Source organism: Sinohyriopsis cumingii, chromosome 17 (genome assembly GCF_028554795.1).
Source record: "Sinohyriopsis cumingii isolate HCF-2022 chromosome 17, ASM2855479v2, whole genome shotgun sequence".
Lineage (NCBI taxonomy): Eukaryota > Metazoa > Mollusca > Bivalvia > Unionida > Unionidae > Sinohyriopsis > Sinohyriopsis cumingii.
Window position 1 is genome coordinate 112,867,939 of NC_142977.1, and position 20,643 is coordinate 112,888,581.

General features: G+C 37.8%; 1 protein-coding gene across 1 annotated transcript in view; it reads right to left on the reverse strand.

Moving 5' to 3' along the window:
- The window catches only part of LOC149779683 (hemicentin-1-like), a 425,151-nt gene that overhangs the window by 364,761 nt on the left and 39,747 nt on the right, over positions 1–20,643 (reverse strand). The window lies entirely within an intron of this gene.

The window sequence follows — 20,643 nt, forward strand, 5'->3', positions numbered from 1 at the left end:
ATTACAAACTTTTACAAAGATTCAGTACAAGAATATAGATCTTATAAAATCGCACAATCGATCGCAGAAAACTGCAGGCTATTATTGCATAACACCAGAAAGAAACTACTTACATATCATACGGCTTCTTCTTTATTTTGCCAATTCATAAATATATTAGTTACATTATAGATATATTAGTTATTTCTTCAGATTTATTATTATTATTTATCATTATCTGTACTTATATGAATTGAATAACAAGTTTTTCATGATTTGTGAAGTCGTGTAGCTTGAACATTTATTAAAACTTCGTGGGAAGCATTCGTGCTGCTAAGTTGATTAATTATAGTGTTGTATATGCCATTTATTATAGTGTTGCTATTTTCATTTATTATAATGTTGCTACGGCCATTCATTATAGTGTTGCTAGGGCCATTCATTATAGTTATAATCGATTTTCAGCTACAAGAGAGGTCAATACAACAACAACGAAAGCAAGAGCAGCAAAGACAGCAGAAACAACAAGAACGAAAGCAAGAACAACAGCAACAAAGCAAGAACAATAAAGATATCATGAACAGCAAGAACGAAAGGAAGAACAACAACAAAATCAAGAACAAAAACGAAAGCAAAAACAACAACATCGAAATCAAGAACAACAACAGCAGAAGCAAGGACAACACATAAACAACAAGAGCCAAATAAATGAGTTTTGATCTTAAGTATGGAAAGGGAGAGTTAAACATGGATGAGGTTTTGTATTGCTAGCGTCTGCGCAATGAAGAAAGTCCCAATTTTTTTAGTATGCTTTGTTTAGTTAGCATCTGCGCAAATAGAAAGTTCTAAATGTTTTAGTATGCTTTGTTTAGTTAGCATCTGCGCAATGAAGAAATTTCCAAATGTTTTAGTAGGCTTTGTGTAGTTAGCATCTGCGGAATGAAAAAAGTTCCAAATGCTTTAGTAGGCTTTGTTTAGTTAGCATCTGCGCAATGAAGAAAGTTCCAACTGTTTTAGTAGGCTTTGTTTTTTAATGTGTTTTTTTACATATATGTGAAAATACCTTTTCAGAGATTTAAATATGTGGAATAGTTTGACTTCTCACCTACCAAAAAAGTGTGAAATCCATATGTACAAAAGTTTTCTAATGTAAACAATTCATTTTTACATTTTGCATTGGTGAAATAAATCATTTAATTCAAAAATGTACAAAAGAAACTTATTTATTTGAAACAAAATTTTACAGATGTAGGCAGAGACCACCGTCATATTGAATGACGGGCAGTGGACAAGTTTGAAGGCTCCTAATGTTTGTTAGATATAATCTAAGTTATAAAAAATCATTTAGTAAAATTATATTACAGAATATAGCAAACACAATGTCCTTGACTCAGGGGAAATATAATAATCTAATAGTTAACCCATACTCATAGGAAAAATATTAAATACATATTATTGTTTACAGAATAAAAAGAAATCAGTTATTTAGGTCAGGTAAGAAACGGACTTGATTTTAGTGAAGGTCATGTCAAAATACAATTATTCATGGCAGATAATGAACAAAAACGAACAAACAATGCGCAACTACGGCCATCAAATGTGTCAGCTAAAAGAGTAATGTCCTGATCAACATTCTTAATAGCTTTCTTTGTCATATCTTTAGAAACTGCATAAGCTGGGTATAATTCAGGGATTTTATTTTTCAATAGGATCGATTTTCTGATTCTATAAAGTTTTTCAGTTAAAAGTGGATTAATTACAACCTTATATCTAGCTAGGTCATTCCCTAGTAATAAACGAATATCCTCAATGGATAAGGACTGCACTGTACCGACTGTCACGGGTCCTGAGACAATGTTTGATGACAAATTTACACAATGGAGAGGAACAATAATAAAGCTGCATACTACTTCCTGAAAAAGAACACTTTCTTTAGTAAACGACTTCTCAGATAAAGGCAATGTAACTGAAATTAAAGACTGAGAAGCTCCTGTGTCCTTTAATAATTTGATAGGGATACCGTTGGCCGAATCGCACGAGAGTGATATAGAACCGATCTACATCTTTACATGATTGGTTCATATTTCTTCATAATAAAACCACACTAGCGTTTGTTCGACCCAACAGCTGTATTGCTTTCAATACAAGATCGTGACCTTAGTTTTTTTTAAATTCTTGCTTCATTAAAGAAGTCCTTGCTTCGGAAAGATCATATTATCTCGCAAGCTGGAGCGATTCATCCTTTTGCAAGCAGCCTAACCATTTTTGGCTGGGATTAAAAATAAAGAGTTCCACTTTAGATCACATTGTCAAAGCTTGTTGGTTTCAGAAAAGAGTTATAAATTGTGAAATAATTCCTGTGACTTAGAAACATCCAAAGCAAGTGAAATTTCAAAACGAACGTTTACTCAAATGCTTTAGAGAAACTCATATCCCAAGGACGAGGGCCCAATTTTATGTTACATAAATATTATCCTAAATAATAAGTAAGAGAAAAAAGTGAAAATTAACAAGTTTTATAAAATTCAACAAATAATTTATTTCCCTAGAATACAAAGTGGAAATGTGAAAAGAACTTATGTCATTGAGAAGTAAGTCCCAAACAATCCTAGAATTATTGACAGAAGTTCTAAATATTTAAGATCTGAATAAACTTTATTGGTATTCTGAAATAAAAAATCCATCGCTGAACGTTGTGGTATGCCTGTGGTGGCCCGTGTCGTTGCGATGTATCAACAGCCTTTTGTTGAATCACACCAATGTAATCTAACAATATATCCTGATTTGAAATTTCACTATAAATACAAGTCTCTATATCCAAGAATATTTCTTTTAGGGGAACATTTGGATTTGCAGTGAATCACTAATTTGAATAAATATTTTCCAGCCCAAATGAATTACTGGACAGAACAATAATGCAACTGATTCGGCTAAGATCTGACAACACGAATAAATAATTTTGTTGAAAAATAAGTTTATATAGTCCTCTACTTGACCACACCTAATGGGAAATTTCATTCTAGAAGGAACGTAATGTTTTCAAGACACAATCTTAGTTATAATTAAACAGTCTATTACTAAAATTATAATACAAAACACAGTATACACAATGTGGATGATTCGGGCATAGGTAAGAATCTTAATAATTAACACATACTCATCGTGAAAATATCTGTTAGGTATTAATTGTTTACAGCATTACCAAAAACAACGATTAAAGTCAGGTAGAAAGTAAACATGATTTTGGGTACGGTCAAGTCCAAATACAATTAACCATAGCATATAAACAAATAATATTTTTTTAAAAATCAACTAACTGACGAACAATGCAATGAAGTTTACATAACAGCATGCATATGAAACATGGAAGGTATATAGATGCCATGCCAAGAAGCTGAACCATTTTCACATGGACTGCCTGATGAATTTGCTGAGAATGCAAGGACAAGGTCCGAGCCACTGATGATCTCACTGAGGCAGGCATCTACAATCTGCTGACGAAAACACATATAAGATGTGTAGACGACATGGCTATTATGTTAGAGGATCAAATATCAAGATCTTTCACGGCGAGCTGAATGACAGATCATAAAGAGGTCAGAACAAAAGCTTCCATAATTCTCCCAAGTCATCCTTAAACTACTTCAACATCCGAGAAGATCGCGCACAAAGATCGTTCTACCTAGTACATTTTCATTTATAATGAATACACAGACCACTAGCCGAAGAGAACTGCATAGGCAATGCAGAAGCGTCAGCGACGTAAATCTCAGAACTTCAGCACGTTGTCTGTTTAAGAAGCTTCTGCTGCCAGAAAGTTCAGAACACTGACGTTCTCAGATAAACTAAAACAGTGATGGCATGTTCAGCTTCGCACTTAAGGGATGAAAAACATGTAACATTATTTCCCACATATTTGAAATAGTTTTACCACCTATTTTTGAAAATAGAACATAATCCTACAATGATCGGATGCACGATGCATTGTTTGACAACTTGAATATGCATGTCCTTCTATGAACTTACTTCCATTTCCAATTCTGTATTTATCATGACATTGTAAGCACGTTTTAATTGTGATACAGATTGCCCATATCTCATATTAAAATGCAATTTATCCCCCAGATTAGATCATAATTTTTTTTCACACGTTGTCTATAACAGTGAAGGCTCTTTCATTACTTGCTGTATTTAGGCATGAGATAAGTAAAGTTTGAGTCATGTCCTCTCAATTCAAATCCAAACCTATTGATAATAGTATGGTAATTAGTGGTTCAAAGTTTCAAGGGACCTCAAAATAAGGCGGTGACTTAGTAACTGTGCTGACCTCAGTACTCCACTATAGGTAAGTATGGGTAATCCTATGTGAAAGGGGTAAATTGGTTCAACATGGTGATCAGTTTAAAAGACAAAGTGGTTGTTTGGGTCAGATGTGTTTATAGTGTCAAAATAGACATACACAAAGACATATAAGCACACAAAGGAGCACAACAGACACAACACACTTGTTACTCTACTGGGTGAGGGTAGAAGGCACGGTACTTTTGTTTGTAGACAAGTGTTTTCAGAGAGAGAGAGAGAGAGAGAGAGAGAGAGGATCAAACAACGGAACATAGAATACCATTTTCGGTTCTATTATTTCTTGAGGTAAAAGAATAACAAGGAAAAATGGAGAAATTAACATTTTATCTTGATTTGCTGAAAACAACAACGCATTCTTTGTGAGACGTGTTGATGGGAAATTGATTTCATTCATCAATTTCATAAAAGGGATGAATTATAGTTATTGTCGACTGACTGTAGGAACATGATACCCACTCCCAAATTAAAGGACATCACGCTTTTGCAGCATACACCTTATGGACATAGCCTGGGGAACAGGAAAATCAAGTCATGTTCTATTGGCAGTCTAAATTAGATTGACTACTAATAGACCATGCATTGTTACAGTTTTTCTAAACGTATGTGTGGGCTTGAGAATGAGAGTGTAGAATATGACTGGTCAAACAATGCAGAATAAGATATTCTCGAATCCTTTTTAGAAAGCTTTGTGCTTGTTTGTTTACTTTCTCTTCTTTTGGGAAAACGGTAGATTGAATGTTAGAAACTTTTGCCCTTAACACATTGCAGTGCCAAAATAGGACAAAGCGTGTACTGGCTCTACAAAGATAGTGTGGAATAGGGTGGGTTGTACTCAGGTTATTCTTATACGGTAACGCAGAAGGTCTGTATTTAGTGTGCTGTTATTTTCTTCTTCGGAAAATGGTCGATCCAATGCTTGAAAGTTCTATCGTGACATACTGCAGCGTAAAAGTAGGGCCACTCATACCCAAAGCTAAGACATCTGGCATGCACAAACACAACTCAAGATTTATATTAACCCATGGAAGAAGTGTCACGGAATTACGTATATAGATATATTGTTTAGGTATTATATGTGGAATAAAATGTAATCAGGTTTTGCTTCTGCGTAGTGTAACCTGGAATTTACGAGGTGTTTTAAATCGGGAACAGATACCATTAGGAATTCAGTCAAAATAAATTTATAAGAAACCTATTATGTTTGTGAATCAGAGAATTAACATAGCTGCAGAGACAGAGACAGAAAGAGACACAGACAGAAAGGTTCCATCGATTGTTCTATCGTTCATATTTTGTAAAGCACTTAGTGGTTAGGCGAAGAAAGAAACACATCAGATCTTATCACTGTGTGGCTGGCCACTGAAATCGATTTGATGCGAACGCGGTAAGAAAATATTTTTAGTCGTGAAATCGCTCATAACGAGTGACGCATTGTTTTTTTCTAAGGTAGTGTGGCAAATAAAACATCTGCTCAATTTTTTACCATTGCAGGACAACAGACTAGATTATGAATTTCAAATCCTGTATTGTGTTCTGTACTTTTTTTCTTACCACACTAAATCTTGAACTGTCACATTATTGGTTCGCGTTTTGAAACGGACTAAAATATTTCTCAATTAGATATTTTGACATACAAACACTCACATAGGTAGAGAGAAGAACATCTTTTTCAAAGTAGTGAATTTATGCGTGTAAATGAAATGAAGATTTCTGGTAGAGTTTCAAGCTCGCATGTTTTAGAAAATGGCAAAGATCCGATATATATATGTTCATAACAAATGGAACGTGCAGGTCTTTGCAAGTTTCAAAGCTAAAGTCACATATCTTTCTATCAATTTTAGACGTTTCAACAAATATTAAGTATAACACGTCATTTAGCACAAACAGAAGTAAAGATAGGGCTGTGTCATTTGTTTGGATCAATCCAGCAAACATCGTTTATAATACACCTGTTCCGTCTTTATACTTGCATCGACGACATAAGACATACTTTTCATGTACGTCTAATGGGTGTTCAAAGTCATACGCTTTTAGCATAGAGTGTACAAGAAGAAAATGATATCTCACAAATATAATATCCAGTCCTACCAACTATAACATCCAGCACACCATACTCACCATGCAAAATGCCTTGTGTAGTGCTTAAAATTACGCACCAACTATTACATGAATCGTGTGTGATGTACATGAAGATGTAATCACGCAAACATACTATTTGTCGTATCGCCTATACCATCCAATACCCCTTATACACTATCCAAACCGCATTTTCTAATGCCCTACCCCCCGCCCCCCACCCACTATTGGAAGAAAGTGCTAGGGTTTAAAAGAAATGAGATGACATCGCATAAACGTGGTATCCAACACGCTAAATAATATAACAACCAATACCTCAAACGCCTTGTATAGGGTATAAAATCCCAAACCAACTATCAGAAGAAACGGGTGTGATATAAATTAAGGAGATGAAATTTCACAAACAATCTAAACAAGCATAACGATACTATACAACACCCCATAAACTCAATCCAAAACGGTGATAGCGTATGAATTACTTCAAGGCATCATTCACATCCCTCATCAGATCAATCGATTTTTGACAAACATAAAGTGGCCTTGTCACATCTTGCCGATCCAAGAATCGATTCTCAAACCAAAAAGCAAATTATTTTCAAACCTGGCGGCAGCAACTCTCTCGGGCTGTCATCATTCGTTCAAGTCTAAAATGGGACTCTAATGCCCAAACAGCCACACCCCCCTCGAGAATAATATTCTCTCCCAAAGACATTCCAAGTAGAAAACGTTTTGTGCCACGACCAGAACACAAGAAAAGAAAAGCCCCAAGAAAAAGAAAAGTCACAAAAAGTGAAAAAACGGGTTCTACTAGAAAGAGAGGCACTGCTCATCGGACTCAACCGTACTCTCCCATCGCACTAACCTAATGACCCTGTCTCCAGCCTCTTGGACTTCGACATTGCTCGTGATGCCGGCCAAACCCGATTTAACAAGTGACTTTCCCGATTTGATGAAACAGATGAAAACCCATACCTAAATTAACTTCTCCAGTGGCTACGACTTCTCTTCTTCTTTAGAAGCAGTGGGTGCCGCTAAAAAGGTACCCTACTACAAGGCCAATGTCCAAGAGAGATCGGGAATGTTACTAAATTTTCTAGATTTATCCAAAAAAGAACTGTTACGATTTAGTTAATTGCAAACACCTAAACGTCGAGTGGTGCCTATGATGAAGATGGTACGACGTACCGGCCAATCGTGGCGACGAATTCCAGTATATAAAACGCATAATCCAGGCGATTCACTTCAGTTGTTTTTGCTCCTGAAAGAAAACGATGTTACCCGACAGAAATACACAACACTCGCCTTCCAAACAAGGAAAAAGAAATTATCCCCTCCTCGTTTAGCCAGTCATTGGGATGTGTTGTCGGTACTGACGAAATCCAATCCTCCCCATTGAAAGCAACTCATTCAAACCGATCCTAAAGAAATCAATACCGTGTGTGAATGTCGTTTGAATGTCTTGAAATAAAAGATACCTTTATCCAAGCACCAAAATGAACGCTTATGGAAACATCGAAGTTTTTCGCCAAATGGTAAAAAAGAAAATATCCAACAGTCAAAAGAAAACGATTCTGGTGCAGTGAGAATGATAGGACCCTTGCAGCAAGTGTTGTTAGGATCGATTGCTTAGCCACTGTTATGCGGTATCATGAAAATGTAAAAAGGATAGCTTTTCTGGAAAGACTTCATACGTGTACCTTGTAATCTCACTGAAGGAAGAAAGCTAACATTAGTACCATACAAACGATGAATGGAATTCCATCATTGGAACGAACAATGTACCCCTCATTTACCTCCCAGTTATCATCTCAGCGAGTTGTTACAGTGACAGGAATTGCAATCATTGATGGATTGCACCGATTTGTCAGAAACCTAAAAATCGCAATGGTGCGGCCAAGTCTTGCAAAGTTTTCAACGCTTTCACCAAAACATTTTAGACAAAACACCGACTCTGAAAGATTTAAAGGCTACAATGAAAAGCCAAACATCATCCCTAGTGTCCAAGAGTGACGTAGACACACGGATGCAAGAAGAACAAGACGCACGAGAAGTCTTTAAAACAGCGTCGGCTCACAACCCTAAAACGAATTCAGAGTCCTTTCTGACCCAGTACCCCACTCCCTAAGAATGATAAATAAAAGCTTGGGTTAAAAGGATGAAAAAAAGAAGAAAGAAGGGAAATCAGAAGTCAAAAATGAAATCAAGAAAACATGAACACCTTTTACACCACCACCACACTCGGTTCCTACAAATGTGGATCGTCGATCACGCCAAGTATATGTCAGCCTCACAAAACCTTGAAAAGCATCGGTGAACAATGGATGACTTATTGAAGAGTGTCCTTTTCTCACCAGCATTTTCTACAATCCTGCTCATCCTGCTGGTTAAGGAGGGAGTTAAAAACTAGTGTGCTGCCAAAACCCAACTGAAAAGTGCACGCTTACGCCAGGTGCGACGATGGTTACAAGAACAAACGACGTACGCGTTAAACAAACCTATTCGACAAAATACTTCCAGAAGTCAAACCAAAGTGAGGGCATCAATCATCAATAGGAAGTGAATTTAGGCGATGTGTCTCATTTGGTCAAGTACAATTGCTGTTCCAAATATATTTGTTTTGTGTCATCAACGTCTTTTCTCAATTTCCTTGTATCGCGCCTCTGATATCCAAAACGAGCTCCGAGTTATTGAAAGAAAGCGGACTTCAACCTCTCCAAAAGGCAAACAAAGGCACTAAACCAATGCACAAAACCAAGATCTCAAAAAGAATTAAAAAGAGACATCCATTTTTTCACCACCAAGAATCCCGAAACCAAAGGCAGCGTCTTGGAATGCTTTCAAAGATCTTTAAAAGAACGTATTTGAAAATATTGACAATATTGTATGCATCAACACACCCTAAAGTAAAATGACGTCTTACCGCGCCTGGTCAAAGCTTACAAACAATCTTACTATCGGAAAATCGGATGCGACCTCGAAGAAGTCACCAACGACAACGTTCTGGTCTTCTTTGATCGCTTGTTTCGAACGACGCCTACTGCCCCAAGAAACGTGACCTGTTAACGCCGGGAGATTGGATGCGCATTGGAAAAACCAAACGCACCTTCGATTAAGGTTATTTACCTAACTGGGCCACCGAATTGTTTCTTGTCACTGTACGAGTGCGTGAGAGCCATCCTGCCGTCCACAAATTGGAAAACATGAACAATAAAGTGCTCAAAAGAACCTTTTACTTGCCCAAGTTACATCGAGTGACCAAAACTGAACACGACGTGTAAGATATCAAAGCATCAAGGAAAGGAGGAAAACGACCAGTAGAGGAAGTGTATGTGCATTGGAAAGGTATCCCCCGAGTTATGATTCTCGGATTGCCGTTTCGCAACCATCGACTATAAACGGAAATGGCCATTGTACCATTCAACACAACAGCAGCGACTGCTCCTTCTCATGGTTCTTCTCTTCAAGATCTACTAAAGCAGCCCCTGTGCGTGTGATGCAGGTAACATGTGACTGAAACACAAATGGTCTTCTTCAGCCAAATCTTTGTGGTGTATTATGCCATCGGAACAGCAATCATCAATGCGAATTCGAAACAAGGAGACGAACAATTGTGGAGTGAAGACTCGGCAGTTGATCGGTTATTTTCTACCAAATCTTTCCTTTAAATATTCTTTCGGCAGCAATATCGGTAGCCTTGCGGATAATGACAGCCACCTCCAGAACCCAGCATCAGCCCTCTTTTTGAACCGTTGAAAACTCCTTAGACATCGAGTTACTTCTCAGAAAGCAGCACCGTCTAATTAGGAATAAGAAATAATGACAATTCCATGGATGTGTTTCCCAACAATACCTTGTTTTGTTTATAGGCCAAATTACCTCACGCCATCCAATTAAATCATGGAGCGCATTGAAAGGTCGCTTTGTTAGCATACATTCATCCCACGCAAGTCCTAAACAACACCAAAAATTAACCTGTGGTCGAATCCTTGAACAAGTGCACGAAATGTTGGATAAAGAAAAACGATCCGATTGTTTACGACTCCAGAGCACCGTGACGTCACGATCAGCTTTTGCTTGCCTATACCCTAAAACTTCCTGTAGGGTATTATTTTAATGCCCAGCATCTGGTGGAAGTGATTGTCCCTATGTTCGACGAGCAGGTTAGCACAGGTCATACTCGATAAGCATAAAATGTCTCATACTCTGGACATATTCTGGACATTTCAGATTTCAACATACTGGCTATACCTTTTGTCCTGTGTTGTATTTTATTTTCAGTGGAATTTCTAGAATGGCTCGCAAGAAAGAAATTCAGAGCGACACGGAATTTTTCAAGCATTTTGGTACACCTGTCGAGTATAAGGAAGGCACGAATTTAATGTTTGTGTAATCCAATGTAGTGGAGTACAACGTGGTGGGAAACGGCGCCTTTACTGCGATTCATTCCCATCAAAAAGTGGATTCTGCCATCGTTGCTTACGAGAAGGACACAGCACCGGTGGCCTAGTGGTCAGAGCGTCCGCCTCGGATGCGGAAGGTCATGGGTTTGATTCATGGCCGAGTCATACCAAAGACTTACAAAAATTCTACTAACAGCTGCCACGCTAGACGCTCAGCATTAAGAGGTTAGTGTTAGGGCCGGTCGGCCTGGTGTCAGGATAATGTGACTGAGTGGGACATCATGTTAAATGACTGCGGAATGATAGTCCAGTGCTAAACATCACTATAAACTGCCACACTGCAGACATCGTAGCGATATGACTGAACGATTGTTAAAGCTAAGTTAAAAATCCTAATCACACACACACACACACACGCTTACGAGAATGGTGGAAGCATCGATCAGGTTGAATGTAAATTTGTACATCCTCAATTTTTGACAGTCAGTTAGATGTATTTCGACAATGTCAGCATTGGTATAAAAGAAGGTCCGGGACGAAATATTCTATTCACTGTGAAAGCACGTTTTTGAAAAAGATACCTTAGTGACTTGAATGTCATGTATCATTTGTACCGAGGAGTAGTTAAAAAACGACGACATTGTTTAAGAGATATACTCTAGCCCGCTATTCCTACAGTGCAAATCATCTTAAATTGATGACGACACGAGGATTGCACGCTTTGAAAGATGCCGATTGACGCATGGACAGGAATTTCTCCAATATGTCATCAACGACAAACAAAACCTCAAACAACCTTTCATTAGAGCAGGCAAAGATGTGTTACTTCTAACCGGAAAAGACCTTCTGGCTCAACAAAGGTATATTATAAACACGATGAACGTTGCTGATGAAGGCATTCCTTTCTCTTCCACGAAACAGCAATGGTACGGCTGAAAGAAATATCGACACCCCTTCAGAGAGAGACTAAGAAAAGAAGAACAGCCAGATAATGTTGACGTCATTGATTAATAAAGAAAATGGGTAGAAATTCATTCCATACCCTCTTTGACTCCTCAGCCCATATCGAATTTGAAATGAAAGGACATCGATCTGAATAGTCAAAGTTCTCCCCAAGTGGACAACATTAATATAGCTGTCGATGCCATACTAGTTGATTGGTACTTGAATAACAAACTGGTTAGCAGCAGCGCTGATACTTACCCTTACCAAGCGTACCTAGAAAATCTCTATGTACGGAAAAAAGCCAAGAACACGCATCTGGATGCTTCTGAGATATGGAAACCTGACACGTTGGATACGTTCAAGGATACATAATTGATAAACGATGACGATGCAGACCACATTTTGGGATTTAACGAAAATTGAGTCAAGCTCAAACAAGGACGCAAGAGGTCGTTTTCATTCGGACATGTGGTTTCAAGACAAGTATTTGCTGAGCGTAGTTGATGTCCGCCTGAGACTGAATCAAAGTAATACGGTTTTCCGTTCGATGGCTCATGCTTACAAGTACAAGATCATCATCGAAGAAGCCCGACACTAAGTTCACCGTCTGAAAGTGTTACCCAAAGTGGGAAACGACATCAGCCACACTTTGAGCAGAACGAATGGAAGTAAAGATCTTCATTGCCGCTGGATCAAAGATCGAATATCTTCTTTCCAAGGTCTTTTATCCATACATTTACTCGTCGACATGGTCAGATATGCAACCATCAATTAAAATTATTTCGAGTTTAAGAACTACAGAGTGTCCAAGATAGAAGAAAGTTGAGATGCTCAATCTAACGTGATAGACCCTTAGAACCCAACTTCAGCAGGAAAGGTACTTGAGCTCTTATTCACCCTGTATGAAGCCAACGGAAAGTGAGGTACTAATACCAGTCACCAAAGCAGCGATGATGAACATCACCCTATAAAATTCGCCTACCTTTGTGTGGAACTTCAGATTGCAGAAGCTCTACCCAACACGGTAAACGTCATCATGCATGCACAATTTGACAATACTCAGGAAATCAGCAGTATGAGACAAGTGATTTTAAACTATTAGAAGCTATGGAAGAATATGTCTGCATTAGAATAGAAGGCATACATGGAGATGGTGACAAGTATGTCGTTGAGCTAGAACAAGAAAAAGAAAAGGAGATTGTCATGATGTCGAGATGGCCGGAATCAGAAGAATTTATAATCCCCTGTTTCGCTAAAGTACACAACTGACAGAATGACAGCTTTGACCCACGAACACTGTTTTGGATGTCAAAACGATCACCCCAGTCAGATTCAACATGATATACGTATGATGACGAGTCAAGAAGAAAAAATTGGAAGGGTATCTGCACAAATTTTGGGGTCTGATCTCCGAAGAGAAAATGGTGAATCACTGGTATAAAGACTTCCGTCACCATTGCTCCCCTTAGATTTAGATCCAGCACATCGAAGCTCTCTTGTCACAGTGTATGGATACGCACCGTAGAGCCCCTTATTTGAAAAATATTTTCAAGTCAAAGGTCTGGTTTGAATTGGTGATTCGTTGTTAAGAAAAAGAAAAAATGCATGGGAACTTCACTACCTTCAGACGCACAGTTCGTACACCGCTTCTTGGAATCCTGTAGTGTGTGATAAAGATGAACTTAAACACCACAAAAATAAAGTCATTCCACCCTCTTGGCAAACTTAGAGACATTCAAGCCTATGCCATCAGTACCGACTGCAATCATCAAAATGGGACTCTTTGTGTGGCCGTCTACTTTCCCTACGATCACAGTGTGGGTTATTTCGATTTTTATGGATCTCCGCCTTTGGAAGACGGCATCATTGCCTTTATGAAAAGAAATGCAAAATCGACTCGATTCAATAATGTGAGATTCCAAGGAACCGCTTCCATGGTGTATGGACAGTTTTGTGTATATTTTCTTCATCAACGAAGCGTTACATATCCCTTAGAACATTTAGTGACTTGTTTTGATAGAGTGTATGCTCGAAATGATGATAAAGTAGAAGAATAGCTTTGTGAACAATATGGTTATATTTTATGTTTAGATAGTAAACGTAGTGTGTATCGATGGCTAATTGACCTATGTCAGTGTATGTCGATTTTGCCTCTAGAAGTTCGTCAAATGTGTAAATATGTTCCTGTTCAAAATGTTGATTAGTATTTTGTATTTGAAAGTTACTACTTGTGGATGAACATGCTGACTTTCGAAATGGTATACGTTGTGTTTGAACTGATACTGTATCAATATATGCTCTTTTGCCTCTCGCTATCACTATGTGTCATGTCTTTTCTGAAAATTGAAATCGAAGGAGTTTTCCTTCACGTACACACTCTAGGCACACACAACAAAGCATTTGGCAGTATGACCATCCATCGTAGCTGTGTTTTGGTTTACTAAACTGTGACTTCAACGCACTAGCACTCGCACACCCACATAATTGAATGATGGAATAAAGGGATTTTGCATAGTGTATGGATTATTGGCTAGTACAGATGGTGTGATGGATAGTATATTTGTTTGATTACATGTAGTTTGTTTCAACCCTTCCCAGTATGGTCCGATAGTTGTTGTGTGGAGACTGTACGAGGCAATTTGTAGTGTGCGTGCATATGAGTGTTTCAGATTAATGGAAAGTATTGATGGTGCCATGAATAGTACTTTCTTGAGATTTCAATCTTTGGTTTCAACCATTACATATCAGTCTGATAGTTGGTTTGTGAAGACTACACAAGGCGTTTTCGATTGCGTGTATGGGATATTGGATGGTATAAGTGGTACCTAAGATAGTGTATTTATGTGATTTCATCTCCTTCGTTTAAACCATACCCTTTCGTCTGATAGTACGTGTAGGTTTGGATTGTTGGTGTGTAGGGGGTATTGGATGGTATAGGTATGTTTGGAGAGTATAACTTTGCTATTTCTTCTCCTTCTTTTACACAATACCCGTTTCTTCTGACAGCTGCTTGGGATTTTGGGCACTACACAAAGCATTTGGATTGTGTGTATGGGGCATTCGATGATATTTATAGTGTAGTGGATAGTATGTTTGTGAGATTTCGTTTCTTTAAATTTTATGCTAATACGAGGCGTGTTGGGTATTGTGTATGGGTTGTTTAATGGTAGAGGTGAGATATTAGATATTAGGTTTTTTGCATTACATGTAGTTTGTTTAAACACCTTTCGCACTTGGTCTGATAGTTTGCGTATGCGACTACAAAAGGAGTTTTGGATTGTAAATATGGGGTGTTGGATAGTATAGGTATGTTAGTATGGTATATTTATGCGATTTCATCTCCTTTTACACAATACATCTATCTTCTAATAGTTGGTGTGGGATTTTAGATTCTACACAAGGCGTTGGGATTAGTGCGTTTGTGATCCAGGATGGCATAGTTGGTGTGTTGGATGGTATGTTTGTGTGATTTCTTCTCCTGTCCTTCACCCCCACCGCTTTCTTCCCATAGCTAGAAAGGAGACACTAGACAAGGCATTTTGGTTAGTCTGTATTGGGTATTGGATTGTCTAGGTGATATGATTGATGTTATGTTTGCGCGGTTTCATCTTCTTCATTTACATTACATCCTTTTCATTTGATAGTTGATGCGGAATTTTAGGCACTACACGGGGCATTTTGGATTGTGTGTATGATATCTTGAATGGTATAGTTGGTGGGGTGGAAGGTGTTATTGGGAAGTTTCATTTCCTTCTTTTAAACTCTACGCTAAAAGCTTGTGACTTTGAACACCCATTAAACGTACATGAAAAGTATTAAATGTTTTTGTCGTCGATGTGAATATGAAGGCAGCAGGTGTGCTACAAAGTTTACTGGATTTATCCAAAAAACAAATACCACGCCCCTATATCTACTTTTGTTTGCGACAATGATTTGTTATACTTGACATTTTCTAAAGTCGAAATGTCTACAAGCAATAGAAAGCTATGTGACTTTAGTTTTGAAACTTGCAAAGACTCTCCACTTTACATGTGTCACGAGAAAAGCTTCTGTCTGATCATTGCCTTTTTCTAAAACACACGCGATTGCAACTTTTCCAGAAATCTTCATCTCATTCAAATCCCCACATTGACTAGTTAGAAAAACTTCCATTAAATAGTGGAGCTTTTACCGCCTTGCCACCGCTACGGTGGCCTAAATGGTTAGAGCTTTGGCCTCAGATAGGAGAGGTCGCGGGATCGGACCCTGCAGGTCATGCCAAAGACTTATAAAAATGGTTCTAGCATTTGTGTAGTTGGGTTCTTAGCATCCAGGGGTTAGTGTTAGGACTGGCTGGCCTGATGTCGGGAAAATGTGATTGACAGGGACATGTTGTTACATGTCTGTGGCATAATACCCCAGTGCTAGACATCACTTAAAACTGTCGCACTGCAGATATCGTAGCGATATGACTACAACACACACACACACACACAAACACACACACAGAGTCTCTGCCTGTTTAATAGTGTGTATGACAAAATGTCCAAGTAAAAAGTAAATGTGTCCGTTTCGAAACGCAAACCAATAATGTGACAGTTCTGTATGTAGTGTGGTAAGGAAAAAAGATTCGTACAGTATAAAATACAAGATTGCAAATTTACGATCCAGTCTGTCTGCATGGCAATGGTAAAAGGCTAGAGCGTAGGCATTATTTTGCCACACTACCTGAGAAAAAATAATGCACCTCTTACCGCGATCGCTTCGAAGTGACTTGACAAGATCGGACCTATTTTTTCTACGCCTAACCACTAAGCAGTTGATAAAAATAAAACTAACGCAAGAAAAATCGCACAATTTGTGACCGCTGGAAATTTGATCAGTCTTATTGCATTGTTTGGTTATAATATTTTGAGAGAATTGTAAATTGACGTCTTTGAAGGAAGGATTTTAGTCGACTATGCCTTCAGCTTACTCTTGTTGTATTTTATCAAGAAAAGTGAATTCGTCCTAATGATATATTTTTCTAAGTGGGATGTGTGTTTTTCTAAATTTCTTAAGAAACATATGCCATAAAAACGCAAGTATCGTGATATTTTTGAAAGTAGCAATAAACTATTCCTTGACTTGCTCTCTCTCTCTCTCTCTCTCTCTCTCTCTCTCTCTCTCATATTGTCAATTCTGTTTCACAAGCGGGGCCCCGAGTGGCCGAGTGGTCTAAAGCGCTCTTCGTTACGGATCACTGCCATCTCACCTCTCTGCGGCGGTTCGAGTCTAAGATTCAGCCAATGTGGGTATGTGAGAAAGCTTGCCAGTAGCTTCTCGTGGGTCGGTGGTTCTTTCCGGGGTTTTCTCTGGTTCTTCCTCCACCATTAATACTGGCCGCCATGTATAGCCTATCATGTGCTGCAAAATGGCGTTAAACTCCACAACAACAACAACAACTGTTTCACAAGCAGACACACACTAAATTTCTTATAAAACGATTTCAATTGAAATCCTAATGGTATATGTCCCCAATGTAAAATACCTCAAGCAATGTGATTTGTAATCACAAGAACTGTTACATTTGTTCCGTAATTTGCTTCACTCACTAGTAACTTCAAATTGTTTTTAGAACGATTTGTCTTCTTCCATAAATCTTGAGGTACGTTTGTGCATGAAAAATATCTTAGCTTTGTGCATCCCTCAAAGAGCGTTATGTTTCAACGCTGCAATATGTCACGATATAAATTTCTAGCATTGAATCTACCATTTTCCTGAGAAGAAAATCTCAGCACGCTAAATACAGACCTTCTGCTTTACAGTATAAGAATAGCCTGAGTAAACTCCACCCTATTCCGCACCATCATTGTAGAGCAAATACATGTATGGTCCTATTCTGACACTGTAATGTGTTATGCAAAACCTTTATAACATTCAATCTACCGTTTTCCAAGAAAAGAAAACAAACAAACAAGCACAAAACTTTTAAAACTTACTCTGCGTCTGATCCATCCTATTCCACAACCTCATTCTAAACATACATCGTATTCCACAGCCTCATTCTAAACATGCATCCATCCTATTCCACAGTCTCATTCTAAACATGCATCCATCGTATTCCACAGTCTCATTCTACACATCCATCGTATTCCAGTCTCATTCTAAACATGCATCAATCCTATTCCACAGTTTCATTCTAAACATACATCCATCCTATTCCAGTCTCATTCTAAACATCCATCCTATTCCACAGTCTCATTCTAAACATCCATCCTATTCCACAGTCTCATTCTAAACATGCATCCATCCTATTCCACAGTCTCATTCTAAACATACATCCATCCTATTCCACAGTCTCATTTTAAACATGCATCCTATCCATCAGTCTCATTCTAAAGTCACAACATGCGTTCAGAACAATTGTCACAATCTATGATATTTTGTAGTCAGTCTACTTTAGACTGCCGATTGAACATGGTATGATTTTATGGAAATACTGTAACATTGTAATCTTAAAGCGTGTGCTGCAAAACATGATGTTCCTTTAATTTTGGAATTGGGTACAAAGCTAATGTTAATGTAGTCACTCGAAAATAAATATTACACTACTCTTTTATGAAATTGATGAATGAAAACAATTTCCCATGAACATTTCGCACATAGGATGTATTGTTGTCTTCAGAAATTCAATGTAAGCTCATTTTAATTTCTCCTTGTCATATAATACCGCAAAATATAACAGAATAATAAATGGTAGCCAGAGTTTCTGACTCTTACCAATTATTCTCTCTCTCTCTCTCTCTCTCTCTCTCTCCTACAACATTCGTCTTCAGACTAGAGTACCATGGTTTCTGTCGTCAACCAACAGTGTAACAAGTGTTTTGTGTGTTTGTTGGTTATTAATGCGTGTGTGTGCTTGTGTGCATTTATTTGTGTATGTCAATGTTTTCAACTCCAACTTAAAATCCCCAACACATTCCCGTTTGACCATATAACACGTTTTACCCCATCAATCCTTTTTCCCTTTAAACCCATTCTCATGTTAAATCTATGAATCCTTTTCACACAGGATTTTCCATACTTATCCATAGTGATCTACTCGAACACTGTTACATAGTCGCCACTCTAATGAAGTCATCCACTTGAAACACTGTTACCGTTTTGAGGTTATAAGTCCTCTTCAGGCTACATGGTCCCATTTGAGGCTTTTGGGTGCCTGAATGTTAATTTCCCATTTAAGACCGTAGCTACCCCCTTGTTAATTTCCCATGGAGGCTGCAAGGCCCCATTTGAGGCTGTTGCGCCACACATTACTAATGTGGTTATATTGTTGGTTATATTGTTGGAGACTGAGCATTACTTACAGTTGGCAATATATCCTTAAATTTAATGTTGCTAAGTGTTAAGATTATCTATTATTTTTAAACTCCTTTCACATAATGTTTTCTAACTTTTATCATTCTTATTCATGGCTGTAATGTGTACAAAATATCCAGGGTTAAGTTTGGCCCAAGTGGCTTGAATCTGTTAAAAGTATAATATTGCATCGGAATCATCAATAAATGTTTACGTATGTTTTGACAATTATTAATAATAATCTAAATAATAAGACTAAAAATGGTGCATATGGCGTGATTTCTCATTGACTGATGGAATTTCGACATTTCGAGAATAATTCTACAGCTTCCCATTGGTTGGGCTAGGTCACGTGAACGGGCCCAATTCGACGCAAATTGAGTAGTGTATGCCGTCACGTGGGAAGTATTGCGAGTTACAGTCGCAATATACTGTGTATATAAACAGAAAATTAAGCGTTTTGCTTCATTCCAATTTTTGGAGTTATTCACACTTATTGTGTTCTTGTTGTACGTCTGCATACGTGCTTTATGCTGTACTTAGAAATTATATGAGAGGAAAAACATTTGTTTGGACTGTTCAGTGAAATATGAAGTGCACATTATTTGCACTATACTATTATTCTAGAACTGTCATAAATTATTCAAAGGAATTCTGGACAGCGCCATCTTTACAATGTTATGGTTCTTGGAGGACCAATACCTTTCTGGCATTGAAAATTAATATGAACTTTTCTTTCATTTAGGACTTTCATTGACCTGTATAAAGATTAGCTTGGAATCACTTCAAAGTACTGGAAGTTTCCTCTCACAGCTGTTTCGTTTATAACCTAATAATTAAATTGTTTGTTGTTTTTTTTAATATAAAACTTGTTGATTTTGCTTGTTTTCTGCTACTTAAGTTTGTGACCATAGTTGTCACATAAATCACCAGTCGATACATGACGCCACAACATTGGTGTCTCAATTTGGATAATTTTGATATCAGACAAATCAGAGGAGATTACTTTTTGGTAATATTCACTGCTCCCTCTGTGTCTCTCTTTCTGTCTGTTTTTCTCTGTCTCTTCCTCTCTATCTCAATGCGTATGTAGACATATTTTTTGAACAGAACAAATGGTATTTAAGATTCAGTCGTTTGTAATGATGAGATAATTTATACTAAAAAAAACAAAAAACAAACAAAAAAAATAAAAAAACCGCAAGAAACACCAGGCAAATGCAACAATAAAACCAGTGATGTGAAGGGACCTTTATGGACCCACAGATTGAGGCCAAACAATCAGGGTTCCTTGAACCCATAAAAGCCTGGGGGAGGCGGCACCATTCCCTTCCCCAGGAACAAATAGCAGGCTGCGGTGCAGTCAGAAAAAAATGTGACACATGCACAATTGTGCGCAGGCCACTATAATTAAACTCAACAACAACAACAACTTACCAGCCAGAAGGAATCGTTTATCCGTCAACACATTAATCCATAAGCAAATTTCACTGTAGTACTTGCCATATTTCCAAGAGAAAAAAAATAAATTTTCAAAGAAACCGTGAACTTGAAAGTTCAG